General features: G+C 42.3%; 2 long non-coding RNA genes across 2 annotated transcripts; one reads left to right on the top strand and one right to left on the bottom strand.

Annotated features, from left to right (window-relative positions):
• Positions 1–2312: 2312 nt before the first annotated feature.
• LOC109270469 (uncharacterized) lies at positions 2313–5282 on the bottom strand. The gene is made up of 2 exons (XR_002081543.2): positions 5144–5282; positions 2313–4760 (listed from the first exon to the last, which is right to left on the bottom strand). It is a non-coding gene; the product is annotated as an uncharacterized LOC109270469 (long non-coding RNA).
• Positions 5283–5363: 81 nt separating this feature from the next.
• On the top strand, positions 5364–5757 carry LOC109270470 (uncharacterized). The gene is made up of 2 exons (XR_002081544.1): positions 5364–5434; positions 5619–5757. It is a non-coding gene; the product is annotated as an uncharacterized LOC109270470 (long non-coding RNA).
• Positions 5758–24565: the final 18808 nt, after the last annotated feature.

Genomic DNA, 24565 nt, shown 5'->3' with positions numbered 1-24565 from the left:
GGTTTCATCTTCTGCCGAATGATTTCCCCCTTTTGATTTCTGCATCAAATGAAAGTTAATTCCTTCACCTGGTTCACACAGACAGTTCCACAGGCTTAAACTGCATGATAAAAGAGGTTCAAATGGACGAATTTTTTCAGTAGGGGAAAATGGTAAAATTGCCAAGCTGAAATTTAAAAGAAATTTGTGTGTGTGTAGTTTTCATGGAATTGAAGGTGAAGGAACTGATAAGCCACACAATTTGCAGGCAATACGATGTATCTCAGTTCACGGGCTGTATGAAGTTTCCTCTCTCCATCCTGGGGGATGAGATGCATGCCATTTAGGAGTTCTGAGACCAGGGACAAGTCACTTCTACTTTTGGAGGGGGACTCAGTCCCCATGACTGTCAGTAAAGAGTCGCAGCTGCTGTTGACAGGGCTCCTGAGAGGACTGAAAAGGACTGAACGGAAAGGATCCTTGGTGTTTGCCTTTGTCAGCAAAACCTCAGGAGAACCTCCACCAGTAGCTGGTGATGGAGAAAGAAGGAAGTGAAAGTAAAATCAAGCATTTTTGTTGCTATTTAAAAGCCACCCTAGGAACAAGCCTTGCAGGGTAAAAAGTTGAAACTAAATGAGGCTTTCAGTTTTCTGTGGGTTTCAGTGATTCAAATTAGCCTGAGGGCTCCCCTTTTGTCTCTCCCCATGTAGCAGTGGTTACACCCGGGGTTGGCAGGAGATAAAATGCTGCTGTGCACACGGAAACTGCTTGTGCATTAGCCAGGGTCTCTCCGAAGGTAAAGTGCCTGAGCCACCTCCATTTTTTCTTTTTTAATATTCCTGGTATGTTAAAAAGTGCAATGCCAAAACAAAATTACAAACGTGGTGATGCATTTTTCCAACACAGACATTTATGTTTAAAAAAAAAAAGAGTAATTTTAACACACACATTTAAATAAGTGCCACATTAATTATCTTGTTTTTCAAAAGATGATAGCATGCATAAGCAATATTTATTTAGGGTATGCAATAGAGAATGAGACACAAACTTAAGTGTGATGAATATATATATGAATATACATACATATATATATATTCATATATATATATAGGCTCATTGGGAGTGATGCCAAGCCTCTGTGTGACACCCTCTCAAATCTGAAAGTCTGGGTTAAAAGGCTCCCCTGCCCTCCTCCTCCCAGCTCCTCAGCCTCCAGCCCCAGCACTGAGACCTAACTGTTAGTATGCAATTATGACTGGGAAGCCGGGAGGAAGAAAGTAAGGGATTATGGGGCGGTCCATTATGGACTTCTTTCACAGATATTTTTCAAGTGCCTCCTACGTTCACAGTGTTGCCATTCAGCTCATATTCAGGGTTTGAATGTGGGCAGTTTTATTCTCTATTTGTGTTATCAGGCCTTTCTAAACCTCAGTGGTCTCATCGGCTACGTCATTTGTGAGGAACCTCACTGGAGGTTGTGAGGATTCGATGACGTATACACGTAAAGTATGACAGCAGTGCCTGGAATGGTGAACGAGCAGTACAAAAGTCATTGCGCCCAGAAAAGCTTAAATTCCAGTTCCTCACTCCATTCTCCCCTCTGCAAGCCGGTCTACCTGAAACAAATGCCTTGCAGTATCTAAAGATATTTGGTAAAATATAGATGAATAGTACTCCACTGATAAGGGTGGGGGGGAAAAGCATCACTATTAACAAAACTCTTAAAATTCATTAATCAGTCACTCAACAAGGAATGTGTTAGGCATTGTCTAGGGGCTCCCGTTATCATAGTGATCAAACCAGATATGGTCCCATGCTCATGGCTGGGAGAGATATTACATACATAAGTCATTTTGCATAATGTCAACTTTTTGTTAAAGTATAAAGTACATACAGAAATTGTAGGAATAATAGCACACAGTTCAATTAATTTTCATAAAGTGCACACACACACACTCATAGCCAGATCAAAATCAGAATCTTACCAGTATCCCAAATACCTTCCTCTGCCCCCTTACACTCATGGCACGCGCACACACACACACACACACACACACACACCGTCCCACCCCGGATAAATATTATTCTGACTTCTAAAACCACGGATTACTTTAGCTTGTTATGTTTAGTTTATTCTCATTCCTGCATATTATTCTCCTGTATTAATGAATATACCATTATTTGTGTATCCACTCTACTGTTGGATAGTTGGGCTGTTTCCAGTTTGGGAATATTATAAATACTACTGCACTTGATATTCTTGTATGTACCATTTGTTGGATATATGCATGCATTGTGTATACACTCTGGACTGAAATTGCCAAGTATAAGGCTTGAGTATAATCAGTTTTAATACACGCTAACAGCTTTCCAAAGTAGTAACAATTTGCACTGTGTGCAAAGTATGAGAGATCTGGTTGCTGTACATTGTGGTTGCTCCACAGCGTATGAGAGATCTACATTGTCTCATCTCTCTCACTTTAGCCATTTTGGAGATCTGCTATGGCATCTCCTTTCTGATGTTAATCTGCGTTTCCCTAGTGACTGACTAATGCAGTCCAATGCCTTTTTATATGTTTATTTTCTGTTTGGATATCTTCTCTTTTGAAGTATCTATTTTGACTTTTGCCCATTTTTGTATTGAGTTCTCTTCCTTTTTCTTACTGACTTGAAGGAATGCTCTTTACAGTCCAGATAGTAAGAGACCTTTTACAGGAATATGTATTGAAACTCTCTTCTACTGGTCTCTGGCTTATCTTTTCACTCTCAGTGGTATTGGAAGAATTGATGTCCTTAATTTTAATGGAATCCAATTGATCAATACTTTTTCCCTTTATGGTTACTGCTTTTTTGTGTCTTAAGAAATCTTTGCCTGAGGCTGTTCTTGTGGAGGCAGCTAGTACAAGACTGGGAAATTGTTATGCACTCTGTTGCCTGGACCAGCAAACAGTACAGTCAGGAGAGCAAATGGTGTCCCCAAGAAACCAAAGGGCAAGATGCCTATTCATGCCCTCTTTGTGAAGATATGCTGGGAGGGACATATGAAGAAAAATCCAGAGACTCCTGTGAACTATGCATTCTCCAAATGCTCTGGGAGGTGAAATAGAGTGTGTGGGAGAGAGAAATGCGAATCTGATGAAATGGTAAAGGGCACGATGATCAGGAAATGAAGGTCAGTGACCAGCTAAGGGAGACAAGAAGAAAGATCATAATATCCCAAATGTCTTCATACCCCATCTGGCTTCCTCCTTTTCTACTTAGACCTCTGTGCAAGATCAAATCTACACACCCAGGCATTTTCATTGAGGATGTGGCCAAAAAGCTGGTGATATGTTATGGTAGGCAGGATTCCTAAAATTCCTCCACAAAGATATTCTACCTTAATCCCTGGAACCTATGGATGCGATGAGATGTCACTCACAATGTGATTGTGTTCTATGGCAGAGTTGGTCTTAAAATAGGAGATTATCTGGATGGGCATGATGTAACCAAGAAAACCTTTCCAAGCAGAGACCTTTCTCCAGCAGGTGGAAGAGGAAGTCAGAGATTTGAGGAATAAAGGGGGTTTGCCTTCAAGATGTAGGAGGCTACGTGAAAGGAATCCAGGAAACTTTACAGAGCTGAGAGAGGGCTCTGGCCAAGAGCCATCAAGGAAACAGGGTCCTCAATCCTACAACCACAAGGAAATGAATTCTGTCAGCCACTTGAAGGAGCCTGGAAGTGATGTCTATTCAGAGCCTGCAGATGAGGATTCAGGTTGGCTGATAACTGGATTTCAGCCTTGTGATTCCCTGAGCAGGGATCCCAGTCATAACATACCAGACTTCTGATCTACACAACTGTGAGCTGATCAACGGGTGCTGGTTTAAACTGCAAAGTTTGTAGGAATTTGTGACACAGTGATAGAAAACAAAGCATGCGGAATAATTTGAGTGATACTGAGAAGCCCCCTTATAATGAGGCAACAAAGTTGAAGGAGGTGAGTGAGAACAATGTTGTCAAACATAATCTAAAGGAAAATGGGAAGAAGGGGCCATCTAACATTCCCTGAGAAAAAGAGTGCAGGAGGGCGATGAAGAGTATGAGAAAGCGGTAAGAGGATGAGGAGGAGAATAACTAATAAAACCTGTGCAGTAAGTGACCCACCTCCTCTCTGAGAAGGTGTCTGCGGCTCTCCTTGAGTTTGGTTCCACAACCGGAAATGGTCACACCATAGTTTTTGAAGTGCTCTAGACATTGCAGGTGGTTTCCCAGAAATGCTTACGGATGTCAAGAGCACCCAGAAGTCCCATCAAAGGTGTTCATATTTATAAATGTTTTTAAAATAAAAAGACACTCTTGTTGTCTTCATTCCATCAACTTGAGATTTGTGTGAATGGGCAGTTAAAACATTCCTGGGATGTAAAAAAAAAATGTATTTGGAAGGTAGTGCTATCCGTTAGAAATCCTGTTAGGAACCATAGAACTCTAGTTTGCTAAAAGGACACAACAGACTAGACCTCACGTGGTCCCCGCTGGGTAGTGTAATGTGGGAGGCTGCACCTCGTGTGGGGGGTCCGGGGACGAGGACAAACCTGCTGATGCTGCTTCCGGTTGTCTTTTTCCATAGAGTGACAACATCCCGCAGACGTTCTTGGTGGTGGAAAAGGGCTATCGGCTGGCAGGAGACGTGTTCTGGTTCTTTTGGTGAAATCTGGTAGTTTGAAAACGAACTGGACAACTCTTCATTGTCCGAAAAGTGACCAGCCACTGCCTCCATGAAAGCGCAGAAGCCATCTGACCTTAAAACACAATTTGCAACGTTCTGTTATTTATTATTTATTTTTTTCAGTACGTTGAGGATGCTAAGACTTTCTTTTCGTGTAAATGTTTCCACTGAAGCATAATGTAATACAGACGAGTGCATGCACAGCCGGCATGGAGCCGTACGAGTTTTCATAAAGTGAACACACCTGCGTGACCACCAGCCAGGACGAGCCCCCCCTCCCTTCATTCAGGCCCCCTCTCTGGTTACAGCAGCCCCTTCTCGCCAAAGATAACCTCACTTCTCACTCTTAATATGACAGTTTTTGATTTCTCCCAGAATGCTGAGATGTTTTCGAAGCAAAATGGAGTATTACATTTTTTTAACTAGGAGGGGGTGGGGCGGGGGGAGAAATTTTACCTCAAGTTCATGGAGATCTTTTCCTGTTTCCTTTGAGAAGTTTCAGTCTTAACCTTTCCCACCTTGGTCTTGACCCACCTAATTTAATTTCCGGTATGGTGTGAGGCCGGATAACAGCCCAACCCTGGCCCAATCGAGAGCGCCGTGTCCCCACCCGGCCCCGCCCCTCGGCTGGTCCCGAACTCCCGTTTCGCTCTCGCGAGACGCTGCTCAGAGGCCGGCTGCGTCTCTTTGGGTCTGTGCTCCTCCTGTGTCCCCGTTTGAGGACGTGTCTTCAAGGGAAATGCAACTGTGTGTTTGCGTCCCAGCCCTTGTATCTTTTAGAAATGCTTGGTTTCTCTGTCCCCAGCTTCTCAGCGTCTGCCGGGACCAAGAAGGGAGGACTGTCAACCGGCTCGGGCTGCGGAGTTGGCTCTCCTCTTGGAGGGCCCCACGCTCTTTTCGGCCCTGACAGTTCTCTGCTTTCTTCCAGCAGGTGATACCCGCCATGAAGTTGACCTTTCTCGTTTTGCTGGAGGGAAGGGCCGGTCAGCTGCAAGTTACTACGCACACATCACTTACGACAACAGATACGTTTTTCACTGTACTTGTGATAAAATTATGAAGGAAAGCAAGCCCACGTGTCCTACTATATTAAGAGGGAATATTAGGAGTCTCTGGTTTAAAAGTTCAGTCTCTCTTTTTTTATTTGAATTGAGATATCATTGACATAGAATATGGTGTAAGTTTAAGGTGTGCAGTGTGTTGATTTGACACATTTACGTATTACGATATGATTACCCTGGGAACATTGGCGAATACCTCTATCCCATCGCATAATTATCATTTCTTTTTTTGTGGTGAGAACATTTAAGATCTAGTCTCTTGGCAACTTTGAAGTGTAGAAGATCGTCTTGTGGACTATAATCACCATGCTGTGCGTTCGATCTCTCGAACTTGCTCATCTTCTGGTTGCGAGTTCAAACCCTTCAACATCTCAATTCTTTCACCCCCTAGGCCCTGGTAACCACCATTCTACTCTTTCTATGATTTGGGTTTTTTTAGATTCTAGATGTAAGTAACAGTATACAGTCTTTCCCTGTCTGACTTATCTCACTTCACATGACACCTTTAATTTCCATTTCTCCACATCCTCTCCAACACTTGTTTTCTCTGCTCTTCCTCTTGATAGTCATTCTAACAGGTGTGAGGTGATATCCTTCTGTGATTTTGATTTGTATTTCCTGATGATTAGTAATGTTGAGCGTCTTTTCATGCGACTGTTGGCCATTTAGATGTTTTCTTGGGGAAAATGTCCACTTAGTTCCTCTGCCCATTTTTAAATTGGATGGTTTGGTGGGGTTTTTTTGCTATTGAATTGCATGAGTTCCTTATATATTTTGGATATTAACCCGTTATCAGATATATGGTTTGCACATTTTTTCTTCCATTCCATAGGAATTTTGTTGATGGTTTCTCGCACTGTGCTGAGCTTTTTAGTTTGATCACTGTCTTCTATAGAAGCTGCTATAATTTCTCTAAGCACACCTGAGCCCTGAGCACATCAACAGTGTATTAGCAGAAGAAGCCAGCAGCTTAACATGTAATCCCACTTTCCCCATCAGTCCTTCATTTGGAACAAGTAATTTAGCCTCTCAAAGTCCCAATTTCCCTGATCCTGGCATTTCTTCTTCACCTTAAGAGCAGGATCCTATCTTTTAAGTGCTTTAAACCCTTGGAACAAAATGCAGTCTCTCACTGACTTGGGTAGTTTGAAAAGAGGTGCCACTGAAAAAAAATGTTAACTTCTTTAAAATGGTGAATATATATATGCTTGAAAATCAAGACCGTATTTTTTTTTAAGGTAGGGAGGAAGCAAAAGAAATTCCCATAAAGCTACATATGACCCAAAAGGTACTGAGAGACAATCCCTAGAGAAAGGATATCTAAGGCAAATGTCACTGCCTTCACACAATTTCTTCTATGGTTGCTTCCAACTCCACTCCAGCAGCTGGAATATGGACACAGATTTATAGAAGAACTCCTTTGTAGGAATTGTAATTAAAAGCCAACAATTAATATTATCATATGGATAAAGGCTGAGGTTATCTTGATAATATCCTGGGATGGATATTCAATGGATTTCAGGGCACTTTGTTTCGTGCTTAAATTGGCAACTGACAATGTCTAGTGATCAAGAAAGTTTTCAAAAACAAAGCTGAGGAATGGATGAAGGCCAAGGAGTGAGTGGGATCATCCTTAGGTAAAGAGAAGGATGTGCTTGCTTCCTGGCAGCTGGCCTCCAGCTGATGCAACTGTAATACTGTAGGACCGTCAGGGACCTCAGCAAATCTGAGTGATCACCCCTTTGGGAAAAAATACATACATAATTAATTGAAATTCCCTTCTAAAGCAGGGTCAGAAGAAAATGAATGCTGTCAAAGGGGAGCCAACACCAAGAGATAACCTCAGCTAATAGAGGATGTGATGGCTTAGAAGATAAACAAAATAAAGTGTAGGAGAACTGCAAGAAAAACAAATGAAGGGAAATAGGGAGGGAATCAAACACAGGATGAATTGGAAGGAAGTGACTACTTGGGGACAAGCCAGGGGAAAATATGGAAAAAAAGAAGAGAGCTTACTTCTCTGGTGGAGGATGATGAAAATGGGGGAGACTCTGCAGGTGTGGGTGCGGGAGGAATATGGGAAATCTCTGTACCTTATGTTCAATTTCACTGTGGACCAAAAACTGCTCTAAAAAAATAAAACTAAATCTTAAAAAAAAAAAAAAAAGGAACTTAGTAAAAGCCAATCACACACAACACTGATTGTTGGGGTTGGAGGAGGAGTGTTGGCATTCATTAGAAAAGAATCTTATTCAAAGGCTTGGACCTTGATCTCTTTTTGATTTAGCAGTAGGGACAACTCTCTTGGGATTTGGGCTCAAGGGGAAAAAAAAAAAAAAAGAAAACACAGAAACAGCCATGCTGAACAGAGAAAGGCCACAAACAGGGGAGCGGACAAACTACCACAGGAAGTCTCTCAAGAGGGTCCCTCTCTTTCTCTATCCTTAGAGTTCTACCCCTACTCCTTCATATCCTCTCCTTCATGTTTTGCCATGCTTCTTCATTCTTTCATGAGACTGTCCCACTGGTCACTTCTGTTACTTTATACTCCTCATCCAATAGGAAATAGGATAATAGCAATAAAAGCAAAGGTTGATGATAATATATATTATTATATATTACATGTATTATATAATTTATTTATAATATGTACCATTGCATATTATATATCTTAGTACGTATTACTATTGAGGATAAGCATATACCATTCTCAAAAGTCTTCTTTTGACTCCAGATCTGAGTTTTATCTTGGCACTTGAAGGCTCATAGTATTTTAAAAGACATTCTAACTCTTGCTGGATCTCAGAATACCCATTTCTGAACTTGTACAATTTCTATGTTACCATTATTTTCAAGTACATATTTCCTACATTATAGTACAATGAAACTGTCAAGCAAGTTATAAATATAATGATACTTTGTACTTTTAAGTATTGTATTCCTGGAGCCAGAATTTCCCAAGCTTCCTTGCAAGCCAGACAAGTACTATGTATTTGCAATTTTATAGCTGAGGAAACTGAAGTATAGAGAAGTTACGAGCTTGAGCCAGTGCCTTACAGCAAGTCAGAAATAAAACTGGAATTTAAGAGAAATAAGTCACACTCAACATTGGATTTCCTGTACAGAGAAACATGAAATAAGAAGGAAAAATTACAAATTAGGGCTGTGAAAGTTTTTAATCAAGTTTATATATTTACCAGTGAAAAGCTAATATTTCATAAGCAATGACATTTAAGAGTACTACTAATAAAGAATAATGTGGTTTTATTTTTGTAATTTGCTTCTTGATTGCTGATTAAAATTTGTCATAAAAACATAAATTTTCATGCTTTTAGTGCAAGTGTGGAGCAAATGAAGTGAGCTTAAAAACAATTATTAAATTTGTTTCATTCAGGTGTGGATTTATGCTGGCAGATTCCATGTTATCATCTAGCTTTTGGGGAGATGAGAAATCAGTTAAAATGATGTCTGTAATTTTCAAGGATCCTTTAAGCTGCTATTAAAGGTAAAGCTGCATGCTTTAGATTAAAAAAGACTTTGTCAACCGTCAAACATAGGGCATTTGCTTCAAATTCCTAGATCTTACAGTTAGGCAAACCCAAGCATGAGATTACTAGGCTAACTGGCATTCCAATCCGGAAACTGCTAGAGAACTGAAGTCTGAAGCTATTGTGGAAGGGTGGGGAGGGCAGGGAGGGGTGGTGAGTAGGGATCTGGAATATGGAATTTGGTCTGGGGTTTGCTCCGAGGTTGTGTCAGACCCACCCCATCAGTGCAGTGTGGCAGTGCCCCACCTGTCACCTTCCAGCTTTCACTAGTGAATTGCTGGGCTGCACCCACGAAATTCTGCACCTCTTTGTAATGCACAACGCCTAGCACCAGGCTGTGTTGATTTCCTGGAAAGGAAATCGGATTTGAGGGGAGATGACCCACATCTCAATCCCGTGCGGGCTGAGTGGCTTTGAAGGAGTCACTTTGACCTTTTTGGACCCCAGTTTGTCTTCTATACAAGAGGGATAACAGTATCTCACAGAATTGTTTCTCTGTGTCACACTGATGCCTTCTGCTTCTATCTCCCTTTTGCTTCTAGCACTTAACTCCTGAGAGCTCTCTTTAACAAGCTATAAAATATATACTGTCATTGGAGCTGGCTCAGGTCACAGGCCTCTGTGCTAAGTTTAATGCTCTGCTGTTGTCTTCAAGTTCTTAATTTTCAAACACATAGCTTGAATTTTCCATTTTGCACTAAGCACTACAAATTATGTAGTCAGGGCTACCCATTACCTTTTTCTAACTTATGAAAAAAATGCCTGATTTTGGAATTTCTTGGAATTTGCTTCATTCCAAATCATCTGCTTTGAGTATCCCTATGTAGCACGTAGTTATAAATTACTATTTTTGGTTAAAACAGTTTGTATTCAATATATGGTTTATACGTGTGTGTGCTTTCCTGATAAAGCAAAAAGCAATATTCTGACCCAGTGCTTGATTCTCTCTAGACTATTTAGATCCTGAATCTTTTTTTAAATTTTTTTTATTATTTATTTTTGAGAGAGAGAGAGAGAGCAGGGGAGAGCATAGAGAGGGAGACACAGAATTTGAAGCAGGCTCCAGGCTCCAAGCTGTCAGTACAGAACCTGATGCAGGGTTCGAACTCACAAACCGCGAAATCATGACCTGAGCCGAAGTTGAACACTTAACTGACTGAGCCACCCAGGCACCCCTAGATTCTGAATTTCTGGAGGTAATACATTTTGTATTTTTGTCCTAGTGCCTGGCACATTGAGAATACTCAACGAAAGGTAGTGGAACGTATGTATATCATATATACTCTATCAGTCTGTTGTGAGAGACAGTCTCTTTGGATGATGAAAGCATCCTTACAGGGTGATTTATGGTTTTATTTCCTTTATTGTGGCTTATTGTTGTTAAGGGTATTTCATTTTCAAAATACCAGTTGCTGTATCTTTCTTCAAGTACTTTAAAAAAAATTTTTTTAATGTTTATTTACTTTTGAGAGAGAGAGAGAGAGACAGAGCACGAGTGGGGGAGGGGCAGAGAGAGCTGGAGACACAGAATCCGAAGCAGGCTCCAGGCTCCGAGCTGTCAGTGCAGAGCCCGGCACGGGGCTTGAACTCACAAACTGTGAGATCATGACCTGAGCTGAAGTCAGACACTCAACTGACTGAGCCACCCGGGTACCCCATCTTCAAGTACTTTTTAATGTATCCCCTTAAAATCTTTGACTCTCTAGGAAAAAATGCAAATATACTTACTGTTTTATTCCCAATTATAATAGAGTCAAGCCTGATATTTTTGTTAAAGCAAGTTGGGTTGTTTGACTTTTGGGGGGTATGTTATATGGTGATGAAATGACAATCAAATGATTTTAGAGTACAAAGTTGGTTTAGCTCATGGGTTTCAGGTATACATTTGGGAGAGGTGGGCACTTCTGCAGGGGGAAGCAGTAGTAACAAATCAGAAGGCAGAGCTTGTATTAGTTGCCTTTGCTACATAAAAACTTGCTCTGAAACACATCAGCCTAAGACAACATTTATCTTTCCCATAGTTTTTTTTGGGGGGGGCAGGAATCTACGAGGAATTTAACTAAGTTGTCCTGGCTCTGGGTGTCCTACAAAGCTGCAGTCATCTGAAGGCTTGACTGGGGCTGGAGGATCTGTTTCCAAGAAGGCTCACTCAAGGCTGTTGGCTGGAGGCTTCGGTTCCTCCCTATGTGGCCTTTCTACGGGGCTGCTTGAGGGTCCTTAAGATATGGCCACTGACTTCCACCAGAGCAAATTACCCAAGAGTCCAAGGTCAAGGTGTCAGCATGGTCTTATTCTGGTGAAGACTCTCTTCTGGGTTCATAGCCACCAGCTGCTCACATGGTGGAAGGGGTGAGAGATGTCTGTGGGTTTTGTTTTGTTTTTTTTACAAGAATACTGATCCCATTCATGAGGGTTCCATCCTCCTAACCTAAACACCTTCCCAAAGCCCCACTTCCTAACACCCTTACATTGGCATTTGGATTTCAACATACGAATTTGGGGGAGGGAGCAAAAATGTTCAGACCATAGCAGAGATCCGATGTGGGAGGGGATTATCAGAAGTTGTGAGTATCAGAGGTGGGAATCACTGGGGACTATCTTGGAGACTGACTACCACAGAGTTGGTGGGTAAGTATTAGCCTTTTCCCTGAGTTCCACCTAAAGTCAGCTGCAAAAGAGGGGCAATTCACAATGTTTGGCTTCTTAGGAGCCCTGCACAGCAGTCTAAAGGCCGGTTTCCCAGACTCAGGTTTATTTTCAAGTCCAGTCAATACATTTTTATTAGATACTGAATCAGGGGCTGCATTTTACAACCTTGGAAGAACAAGCATCCGTGTAAATGATGCCATTTGAAGCGGCCCTACTTACTGCATTCTCTGTACTGTGTTAAGTACCACCAGCTCAGGGGCACAGGTTGTCTTAGAGAAAAATAAGCAAAAAACCAATATGGTGTGATGCATAATCAAGCAATGGAAAGTGCAATTCAGATCAAACACTATAAGGATTTAGGGGTCCCTGCTGGTTTGGAAAAATGCAAGGCTTCCCGAAGGTATAGGTTGCCTGAGAACTGAATAAAGAGATGCCATGAAGAAGCGAAGGGGCCTGAGGGTAAGCGGGGAGCCCAGAGCGTGCCGGGAAGGGGCAAGAGGCTCATTCAGAAGTCTCAGAGGCTTCAGTGAGGCTGGCTTATGCCCTCAGGGGAAGGCCAGAAGGTCCCACTCTCCCTTTAAATCAGGAAGTTGGAAGGAAACAGAACTATCACTAGAGAAGAGGCCAAAGCCACGGACACCTATCCGATACCCACCGTGTGCAATGCACTTTCTATGTGATTTTATTTGACCTCCAAATGACTGGGAGAAATAACTTCTTTACAGAAGTGGGTTTTGAACCCAGGATTTTCTGCATTCAAAGCACACACTATTTTCACAAGACACTCACTATCTCTGCAGGATGGATCAGCTAGAACCTGGAAAAACAGATTGGACTCCCTGGTGACTCCGAGTCAGAGGAGGGAAGGAGGACGCTTTGTAAATGGCATTTAGCCATTGGGTAAACTTCCTCCTTTCTGCCTACAATCCTAGAAGGCAGGCTTTGACTTTTCTAGAGACTTCATAAAGGCACAGCTGTCCACAACCTCCACCCTGCCTCCCATTGTTGAGACAAACCCATTCTGGACCAGGTCCAAATGTGCCCCATGGAGGAAGAGAGAAGGGTTCACTTCACACTCCTTTCAAAATGGAAGCGCTTGCTTTAAGCCAAATTAAGTTTAAATTTTTTAAATATTTATTTATATTTGAGAGAGAGAGAGAGAGAGAGATGGGCAGAGAGAGAGGGAGACACAGAATCCGAAGCAGTAAGCCACATTAAGTTTAAAAGGCAGTTTTTCATACGGAGATGAGAATGACTTATTTCTCACGTGGAGATGAGAGTGGTGTTTATTTTTATTTTTACTTATTTTATTTTATAAGAAAGAGCAGGAGCAGGAGAGAAGGGGGCAGACAGAGACAGAGACAGAGAGACAGAGAGACAGAGAATCCCAAGCAGGCTCCACACTCAGCACAGAGCCCACAACCCTAGGATCATGACCTGAGCCGAAATCAAGGTCCAAGGCTCAACCAATGAGCCACCCAGGTGCCCTGAGAGTGGTGTTTAGAGAAGAGATAACAATTATGTGGGCCAATAAAGTGAAAGGAAGGATCAAATCATAGTTTGGGAAAAAATACAGAAGAGGCATTTGGTGCTTAGCATAGTGAAGAAGAGTCAGAAAAGCCAAGTTCAAATTCTGGTGAGATCAATATACGTGAGCTCATGGTCTCACCTATGAAATACAGATGATGGTGCTTCCCTCATTAGAATATTGTTTCAAAGGAGATAACATTAAATACTAATATGGATAGCACATAGTAAATGCTACATAAATTGTAGCTGCTTTCATTAAAATGACTTAACTACGGTCAGCTTTGGCTAAAAATATAACATATCTGCTTTCTTAGGTAAACATCTGCTAATGGGGGGAAGGTGTTCACCTAAGAAGGAAGACGATGCATTCTTAGTGACACTGCACACGGTGGTGGTGGGGAAGCAGCTTTAGAGTAGGCAGGTGCCATGAATACTCCCCAGAGTTAGAAAAACACACAGAACCAGGAGCAGTTAAAAATACTACCATCTTCTGCTCCGAGGGATGGCAAGATGGAGGAAAATGGGGACAGTGATGGTGTTTTGGGGTGTATGGACATGAGCGAGCCAAAGCTAGGGCAGAAGATTGAATGTACCGATAGGTTTGGAGGTAGTTTGTGGAGAATATGTGCTGTGCACATTATCATCAGGGTTCCACCTCAGGTTATCAGTGTCTTAGTGACAGACGCGAGAATGCAACACAGGCTCCCCGAAACCCATGCCATTTGGGGGAATATGGATGCTAAACCTCTCTTCTGACATTTCCTGGCTAGAGTTTAACTGAAGCAAAGCTATCTTTAGTGCCCAGTGGGAGAAAGCGAATTAAAGTCTCCCCATGCTGTTATTCACCAGTTTCTCTACAATTATCATCGTAAGACCAAGTTATCAAAGAGATTCCAAGACTTTCCTCAGTGGAGTGCCAACATGGGGTGAGGAAAGAGACTCAACACTTAAGAGAAAAGTTGAAGAGGTTAAAGCTTTGGGAGACAGAGACAACTCAGCCTGAGAACTCTGAGGACCTTGCCTTGAAGAAGGACAGTGTGTGTGTGTGTGTGTGTGTGTGTGTGTGTGTGTGTTGGGGGGTGTTCAGTCAACAAAAGGAATCCTAAATAGCTTTGCTTTTGCTGTGTATGTGGAATGAAATAGCTTTTCCCCCCTGTTTTTCTTCTTTTTTGGAAAAATTGATTCTAAAGATGACAAAGAAAATTATAAGCTTCCTAAGGAAGAAGGATTGGAAATTAGTCTCAAAACAACTTTGTAATTATGTCTGTGTATTTTAGGTGTTTTGCCTTAAACTAAAGGTAGCCATCATTGTGCTATGATGTCAGCTTAGTTCTATTATCAACACAAATGTGCACACTATATTACAGAAGGTGGGTTCAGTTATGACTTATTTATTAGACTTAAGAAACATGACATATTCCCGGAGATGATTGAGATAAAGCACCTGAATTAGTCACCACTTGCAATTCCTCTTCTAGTATGTGATTACGTAGACCAGGGAAAGAGAATTCCTTACAAAGTTCTCATCTAGGACTATTCCTTATACTTCTCATTTTGCAGACATCTGAGAGGAAAACAGAGCAAAAAGAAAGCTCATTGCTCACCTAGTGTAGGAGTATGAACTAAACTCTCTAGTCTACATCATTTGTATGTTACACCCTCTGGGACTATAAATTACTTAAACAAAAAAGTAGGAATGAAAGATGGAGAATTAACCCCCTTTGTTTACTCCCTGTAACAAGCCATCAGATAATTAAAATCACAACAATCTTTGTCCCACTGGCAGCTCCATTTATCCGAGTGTGTAAATCATCCTGTCACCTCTTCACCTTACCTTGCCAGAGCAATAAGAATTTAATTGCATCCAAATGTCTCGGATGCATTTGCTTGCTTCGTTCTGCCTTACACTCAGAGCAAAGATAAGGCCTGACAGTTCTTTTTTTCTTTCTTTCTTTTTCCTTTTCTTTCTTTCTTTCTTTCTTTCTTTCTTTCTTTCTTTCTTTCCTTCTTTCTCTTTCTTTCTCTTTCTTTCTTTTTTGAGGGTGGGGGAGAGACAGAGAGAGAGAGAAAACAAATGGGGGAGGGGAAAGGGAGAGGGAGAGAGAGAATCCCAAGCAGGCTTCATACCCAGTGCACAGAGCCCGATAAGGTTTCCATCTTGTGACCATGAGATCATGACCTGAGCCAAAATCAAGAGTCAGACGCTTAAGTGACTGAACTACCACCCAGGTGCCCCAGTTCTTTTTTATTTCTTAAACCCAAAGTTGAGCATCCCATAAATGCAAAACACTTCCAAAATATATAGCAAGAAAATGAATGTATGTTACATTTAGATTAAACATGAGATCCTAGGACAATTTTAGAAACATTTTGGAAGTTGAGGAAGTAGAAAGAAGAATGTTTATTTATTCGTAGGACTTATGCAGCTTACCTACCAGAAATTTCAAATAATTCTTCTCAAAACAAGAACATGTGCCCAATACATTCCATCACGAGGTATAAATGTGAGTTCGGGAAGGTAGAAAGTCACACAGGGTGAGACTCTTCCTGGCATTCATGAAGAAGAAGGTCAAAGGTCAAGAAGACAGTCAAATCAGATGAGAGTTCCATAGGGCGTTGACCTTTGTAAATTCTAGTTCTGATGGCAATGGCTGCCTCTCCTTATAATTTGATTGTGTCTGATCGCCACAGTCCTGGGGGTACACAGGCTTCTCTCTGGTCTGACCGAAGTACTTCCCTGAAGACAAGAAGCTAGAGCAGCTCCCAGAGCGGGAAGCCCAGCCTGATAGAACTCTTGCATTCCAAGTATGGCCAGATATGTGTTATCCCCCAGAAGACTTTCCCTTACCTGTGGCTAGGTATAATCTTGTGACTAAATTCTAACAAGAGAGATGTCAGCAAAAAGGTTGTAAGCTTCTGAGTACCTTTCCTGAAAGATAACTACTGTGCACCCTCGAGTTCATTACACTTTTGTAATTACTCTTTGTCCCTTCTTCTATTTGGGACTGGAAGGTAAACCTTGTGGATGACCCCCACTCTAGTAGTGATGTCCAAGAGGAAGACTAGAGGAATTTGAAGTCTTGAGGACTTTGTGAGCCTACTATTACAGCCCTATACCTCTTATACCTCCTAATTTCATTTAGGTGAGAGAGAAATACATTTCTATCTCATTTCAGCCACTGCTACCTTGAGTTTTCTGTAACTTGCGGCTAAAGGTAAAAGGTAGGTAAAAGGTGAGATTTAGTTGTTTGCTTTTGCCAGTTTTGAATACATCAGTGACAATCCCAAGAGACTGACACCTGATAGGCACATGAGAGAGTACAGTTTTGTTATAGGCCTATTCTTGGGATTCTAGGAGACTCTCCTGATCCATGCTAGTGGGGAGCTTGGAGTCACTCACAAGTTTTCCTTGGGACCAGACTACTCCTGGTAAATGTTAAGAATTGATAACGAAGAGTGGCATGTCAGCAACTCTTGAAATATGTGTGTGTTAAGACTAATTAGGAAGAGATGGGTAAACATTAGAATAGGTTACGCTCTTCGGGGCGGTTATTTCCGAGAAGAGAAGTGAACTGAGAATTAACCACTACTCCAAACGGTAGCTCCTCAAATGGTATCAGCAAACACATGCGAGAGTTCAAGATTCTTTTGTGAGAATTAAACAATTATTATCCAAAATTTAAAAAGAGGGGAAATGGGAAGGGTACCGAACTTATTTACATAAACTCAACTGCAATTTTTGCAATTATGGCGAAACCACAGTTCATTGCAATTATTGTGCAGCTTCTTGTGCCTAGAACTTCTTTTGTGCTCACGATAGTATGGTGTTTCAGTAGGCCTGGTTCTGTCTTAGTTCTTCTTTTGAGATATTTACTTGCCATTGGAACTCTCAGCCACATTTGACATCTCATCCTTGATTAGGACTCTATCTTATACGTTGCGTCATCTAGCATAGGGGTTGGCAAGCTGTGGTTCATAGGCCCAATTTTAGTTCAGGGGCTAAGAATGTTTTTTATGTTTGTAAATGGTTCAAAAAATTTAAAAAAGGATAACATTTTAGGACAAGAAAAGTATATGAAACTTATACTGGTGGTTGGTGTCTATGAATAAAGTTTTATTTGAATGCAGCCATATTTGTTTATTTACGTGTTGTCTATGGCTGTTTTCACACTATAATGGTGGAGTTAAAAGTTGCACCACAACCTGCGTGGCCTGCAAAGCCTAAAATATTTAGTATCTGGCCCTTTACAGAGAAAGTTGGCTGAGTTCAGATCTAGCATAATGTGACACTTAGTTTTGGAATTCAGAAGTAGAATCATAGAATTCAAGAGTTGAAAGGGTATTCAGAAAGCCTCTTGTCAACAACTCTGACACATCCCTCGCCAAAGTCAACAGTCAGCTATTCCATTCTTAGAAATAGTTACTTAAAAGGCAATTCTCGTGGTCATTAATTTTTCCTAGCTTTACTCTCTGAGCATAGCCAGGGGTTGGCATGTAATAGGTGCTTTGAAATACTCAATTATTCAACAATTACTTAGCACTTTCTATGTGACAGCATTATTCTCAATACTTTACAAGTAATTCATAGAACACTATAGGGTAGGTGCTGTAATTATCTTTACAGTGGAGGACACTGAGGCACAGGAAGGTTAATTCAGTTTTCCAAGGACACATAGCTTCCCAAGAGCTTAAGTTGGGACTGGAACTTAGTCTGGCTCTGGATTTTGGGTTCTCTGCTGCCATTTACTGAAGCATGAATGGGTAAACATTTGATGGTTGCATTCTATGTGTCAGCCCTTCACTAGGTAGAGGTGGCTACCAAATTCCTAAAATATATGTGTATAGTTCCTCCAAAAGCTGAAGCCATATAACGCTGCAATATGAGGAACAAGGGAGTATATATTCTTGCTGTATTTTCTGTTTTTGCTATGTAGTTTTTTTCACTTCTAGATACACTGAGGATAGTTACAGGATCTGGAAACCATCTACTATAAAGCAATGTTGAAAAATCTAGGGATATTTAACCTGGAGAAGAGAACTCTGGTTGGAAAATGACTGGGGCAGTTCTAAGCTTTCCATGACATTCATTAAATCTAGAGGAAGAAAGAGCATTATCTCCAATGCCTTAAGAAGAGCAAAGAGATTTAGTTCCTGGGAACCTCTAGCAACCCCCCCTGTGTAAACCAGGGTCCTCCAAGAGCTGGTATCAAGGTAGTATCATATGTGTTGAGCTTTTTGTTTTTTAAGTCTATTTATTTTGAGAGAAAGTGCGAGTGGGGGAAGGGCAGAGAGAGAGGAGATCTGAGAATCCCAAGCAGGCTTCATGCTGTCAGCTCAGAGCCCAATGCGAACCACAAGATTGTGACCTGAGCCTAAGTCAAATCCTTAGAAAGCTGAGCCACCCAGGCGCCCCGGTATGTGTCGGGCTTTCTTAAGGGAAAATGTACTGTGAAAGGAAATAGGGAGTTGGGCAGGCAGAAAGAGCAGTGAGCCCCTGATGGAAGTCTCATGTGGGGTGAAAGAAAGAGGGAGAATGTGTTTTATACTGCTGTGCAGTCTAAGCAGAAGCTTAGAAGAATCCTTTAGCTGAAATCAGCTGACAAAAGAGTTCAGAGTCTCCCAGAAACCAGTCTGTCTTAGTACCCTTAGGATCTGAAAACTTGGGGATGAAGTTCAAAGTGCAACACCTGGGCCCCCGGTCAGTTACGAACCTGTGATGGGAAGTGTGTGAGGTGCATTCTCACGGCCACTACATCTCTCCTCACGTCGTGTTGGTCAATTATTAAATCAGTCTTTGTGATGGGATTAAATGCCCTGATTGGCTGAGGGCCTGAAATTCATGAACCAATCACTCCGACCATGGCGATGGGATTTCCCAAAGGCCCATTAAGTCCACTGTCAAGGTGAGCTTCCCCTCCACCTATGGGTTATGGGGAGGAGGGGCTAATACCTACATAAAAGTCTGTGTATCCTTAGGAAGGGGAAAGGGGAATAACGTCTATGATTTTGCAGTTCGTCCCCTGGGAGACGTGATGCCAAAACCTGTGCTTTGCTTGTCTGCACCACAGCATCTCTTACAATCTAGGGTGACCACGGTTTTTAAAAGTCGTGGTGTTTGGGGTAGGACGGTGGGGATCAAAGTCAATGCCACTGAAAAATCCTTCTGTTATCTATGAAATATGTGTCGCCATGACTAGTTTCAGATCATTTCATAAATTGTTGATGAGCTGGCATCTTGTAGTAGAAATATAACAATCATGAGAGCCAGTATTTCTGGAGCAATAAATATATCAGAGGGTTAAGAAACTTTCTAGAGAGCACAGCAAATAATTCAGTGACTGATTGATAGCAAACGTGTAACGTTTCCTCCTCCTCCTCCTCAAAGTCTTACTATGACTGTCTCTACTCCAGCTGTTGAAGGCTCTCGAGGCTGGCATGATGCCATTTGAGACAGCAAGTTGCCCTTAACATTCAGTCATTGCAGGTAGCCAAATACAAATAGGCGCTACGGAATTGTAGCATTTGGCTGACTTTGTAAAGAGAACTGTTTTACGCCTCCATTGTGGTTGCTTGGCTATGCGCTGATAGGTACCAAGATCATGTGGAGCTGGCGTTTTAGGGAACGAGTAGAGACACAGACAAGGATCAGAATAAGGAGGGCCATGGAGAGAATTTCAGCGGTCATCTCAGTGACAAATCATTTGATTGCTGTAATCCCTACCGTGGGCAGGCCCTGCTTTAAAGAACGCAAATTAACAACACAGATAAAAGGGTGATTATCCACTTGAAAAGGCGTCATGAATTTACAGAGGGATTCACTATAAAAGTCCCTTCAATATCAATAAAATGCATTTGAAGTGCAATCCATTACATATCATACTTAATGTTTTTTTCAATAGGATAAGCACTGGATTAAGGGCTATTCACATACATACGTTTTGAAGAAATTTATTTAGGTAGCTTCAGCAAAATCAAATTTCAAGGCACTATATATACTACACTGTGCTAATACTTGGTCTAGCGGGGAGACCAAGACCCAAGTTCAGTAGGTCTCGGGGGGAGAGGCTCAGACTCTGGATTCCTAGCACGTTTTTAGACTATGCTTTGAGCAGCAAGGGCTTCTAGAAAATCAGGCTGGGAAATTAGGCAGAGACGGAGAGATGTGAGGCCTGGAGACTCCCAGACCAATACCCCTGATGGGTGAACCTGCGGAGGCTGCTGGTTGCGCCCAGCCAGCTGGGCAGGTCTCCCGGAGCATCTCGGCCACCAGCGCTAACAGCCACGTTCCCCCAGCTCCTTCGGTTGCTGCTGGACACTGGCTGTTGTAGTCCCTGCAGCTGGAATGAATTCCTAGTTGCAGAAATTGCTTCAGTCTCCAAGACCTGAGTGGGAGCCCCCGGTGGGCCAAGCCTGGGTAGGACACATCTGCGCTCTCTTCCTTGGAGGGAGAAAAGTCGCTATCTGCTTTTTCTGCTTCTGCAGCGGAAGGCAGGCCCTACTTCCCGCCATGACTCACAGCAAAATATTCCCCAAACTTAGAGAAGAGGTTCAGATGCTGGGCAGCCAAAAAGAAAAAAAAAAAAAAAAAAAAGATGAATATCCCCTGTGAACGACAGGAGTTTATGTGCAAAAAAGAAGTTAGTTCTGCAGCTCAGCTCTAGGCCAGTCATGGCACAGAGCTGAAATTCCCAGGAGCCAGGTGGGATAGCCTTGGGCCCACTGCTCCTCTCCCCAGCCTCGGATGGAAGCCGCGGGATCTCCTGGGTTACCTGCCACGATCCTTGGCCCTTTTGTTACTTGGGGTACAAAACGTTCCGCGGTCCGACTCTCCTTTGCTCTATTTCACTTCTCATTTAACTGCAAATTTGTCTCGTGTCAGGAGTTTTTTTTCTGGATTGGATGTGTGACGGTTGATGAACTCCCAAGCTATCTAGTTTATCTTCCTGATGGGATTTACAGGGTAATTTCTCCAATATTAAAAAAAATAAAGTTAAATCTTATGCTGTGGCTAAGAAGAATGAGAAATGTCAAAGTGTATGCCTGTTTGTTCCCCTTTTAGGCTCACTAGCCCCATCCACGCTGTATGCTGGTTTTCATTAAAATGTGACATTTATCTTCCCAAAGTGAATTTGTCTTGCTCTGATAGGAATAGCAAAATGTCACAATTTACTGCAACAAAAGTAAATACAGGAAAAGACAAATGATAATTTTCAATGAAAACCATAATTTTAAAATAATGGGTTTCTTAAATATACAATACTCTAATAGAGGCAACACTATTGTCATGAGAATTCAAATAAAATAAATTCTGATGTCTGGTGATGGGAATATATTGGACAAAGACGCTTGTTGCCAAAACACCGCAATGGAGACTTATTGCCACATATACTCTCCCATTAAGAGTCATGTAGGGGGGCGCCTGGGTGGCTCAGTCGGTTGAGCGTCCAACTTCAACTCAGGTCATGATCTCGCGGCTTGTGGGTTCGAGCCCCGCGTTGGGCTCTGTGCTGACAGCTCAGAGCCTGGAGCCTGCTTCTGATTCTGTCTCCCTCTCTCTCTACTCCTCCCCTGTTCATTCTCTCTCTTTCTCAAAAATGAATACACATTAAAGAAAATTTAACAAAAAAAAAAAAAAGAAAAAAGTCATGTAGGTCAAGAATCACAGACATTTCTTGCCTTGGAAGTGAAGCTGGTAGCTTTTGACTTTGCTGGCTGAGACAGGGAAAAGGATGCCCAGGACAATCAGCCACTTGGTTGAATTCCCCCACTTAAAAAAAAAAAAAATTATTTATTTGAAAGAGAGAGAGGGTGCTTGGGGGAGAGGCAGAGGGAGAGACAGGGAGAGAGAGAATCCCAAGCAGGCTCCATGCTCAGTGCTGGAACCCGACATGGGGCTCGATCTCACAAACTGTGAGATCGTGACCTAAGCCGAAATCAAGAGTCGGACACTTAACCACCTGAGCCCAGGCACCCCTCAATTCCCCCAGTTTTGAATCAGATGTGAATACAGCCATCAGTGAAAGGGTCCAGCTGCTGGAGGGGCATGACTCCTCGATGCTGGACAGACTGTCACGGACCACGGGTTCCACACCACAGGGGAGATAGAAGAGATCTTCACTCTTTTCTTCCCCGGAGAAAAGGAAAACACTGAGCCCACCTAATTTAAAAACTCACCATGGATAATGTAAACATTTGCTCCATAGCTGCAGCAAAACAGAAACGTGTTGGTCTTGAGCTTCGAGGACCGGATTCGTTTTTATTCTGACACTCTTTCCCCATCTGAAGAATAAGAGGGTTGGAGTAAAAGATCACAAAGATTTTTTCCTCCTTTAAGACTGCATGGTTCTCAAGCTGAGACTCATTCACCTCTACAGCATGCTCTGTTGGAACGAGAGGGGCAAGATTGGGAAGGGACTTCATCCACAGTTGGGGGAGAGATAAATAAACTTTAAATAGATAGAAATAGCTGGAGAAAGAGGGACATACAGAGAGGTCTTCGGGGGGTGGACATTAAGAGGACTTGTGGTCAAAATAAACTGTTGTTGCTTTTTCCGCTCCCTGAGGCTGTGGAATGAGAGACACTTTGACACAACCATTAGCTGACTGTCCTCAGCAGCTTCAACATACGTGTCTGACTGAGATCGTCACATTAATTCAGCTGTAGGTGAAACGATTTTCGGATTACCGGTGGGGACAAGGGAAATCAAGTCCCACATTACAGTTTCTCTTCCATTGATCTTTAAGGCACTCCTTTTGAATGAAGGACCAGCAATTCCTATACTTAGAGTTTGAAACAGGATTCAGAACCAGGGTAGGTAGACATAAGAATCAGGAACCAAAAGGTAGCCCCAGCCACTGCTGTTAAGCATCTAAGGGAAGGTGCCTGGCTTTTGTTTTTCAACATTTTTTTTTCCAGTATGTTTAATAGATTGAGAAAAAGAAAAGAAGAGCCTGGCTTTTAACTAAAAAAGTAACAGTTAATTCTCCGCTAGTTGAGACTTACACAGATTAGAATAGATTTACATACTGGTTTTGGTTCTTCTTTTGGTTTGAGTCAGGAAGGGGAGCAATACCTCCATATAATGCTTTGTAAAGCCCCACGGTGTGCCAGAGGCTTTCACACACATGACTTAGCATTTGCAAAAACTGTGAGATTGGTCCAGGATCCCTCATTTCGAACGTGAAGGTGCCCGCTCTGAGGTGTACATGAGCCTCGAGTTTACACAGGGGTCAGGCTCCGGGCTCCTCACTTCAAGCCAGGTGTGTGCAGAGCTGTTACTCAGCTTCTGAGCTCATCCAGAAGGAGCTTGGCTGTAAAAGGGGAATTACAGTTGGCTCAACCGTAGGTCAAGACACCAGCAAAGGTCTGGAGCCATACTTGCCCAGCCTGGAGCCATCAATGTGTATTGGCACTGTGTGCCCTGTGTGGGGCAATGATGCGCATCATAGCTTTACCAGTTGAATAACCAAATGAATGATGGTGCGTGCAGAGTCTTGTCCAAAACAATGAATCTTCCTAAACCCAAGAAACTGAAATGTTAACACAAGGAAAACCTTGGATTGAGACTAACGTGTTCCAGGAGTGTTCTGCAAGACGAGCGAACATTTCTAATAAATTTTACCTTGATAAACGAGCGATGTCTTGAGATATGAGTAGTATGTGACGTTGAATGTCACATGATCACAACCTGAGCCAATGGTTCTTGAAATTCGCTTTGAGGGGCGCCTGGGTGGCTCAGTCGGCTGAGCGTCCGACTTCGGCTCAGGTCATGATCGTGCAGTTCACGGGTTCGAGCCCCGCATCAGGCTCTGTGCTGATGGCTCAGAGCCTGGAGCCTGCTTCGGATTCTGTGTCTCCCTCTCTCCCTGCCCCTTCCCCACTCATGCTCTGTCTCTCTCTGTCTCTCAAAAATGAATAAATGTTAAAAAAAAAAATTAAAAAAAAAAAAAAGAAATTCGCTTTGATATGCACAAGTGCTGCATGTTTCCAGAACAAATTATGCTCGCAAACTGAGGTTTTACTATATTTTGAATTGGGCTTTTTGTCTTACCTTCTGGAAATGAATTTTGACCTAACCAGTCAGATTAGG

The sequence above is a fragment of the Panthera pardus genome, unplaced genomic scaffold (assembly GCF_024362965.1).
Source record: "Panthera pardus isolate Hobbes unplaced genomic scaffold, ASM2436296v1 HiC_scaffold_6, whole genome shotgun sequence".
NCBI classification, from domain to species: domain Eukaryota; kingdom Metazoa; phylum Chordata; class Mammalia; order Carnivora; family Felidae; genus Panthera; species Panthera pardus.
Note: the sequence above shows the minus strand (reverse complement) of the source record. Positions and strands in the feature narration are given on the sequence as shown.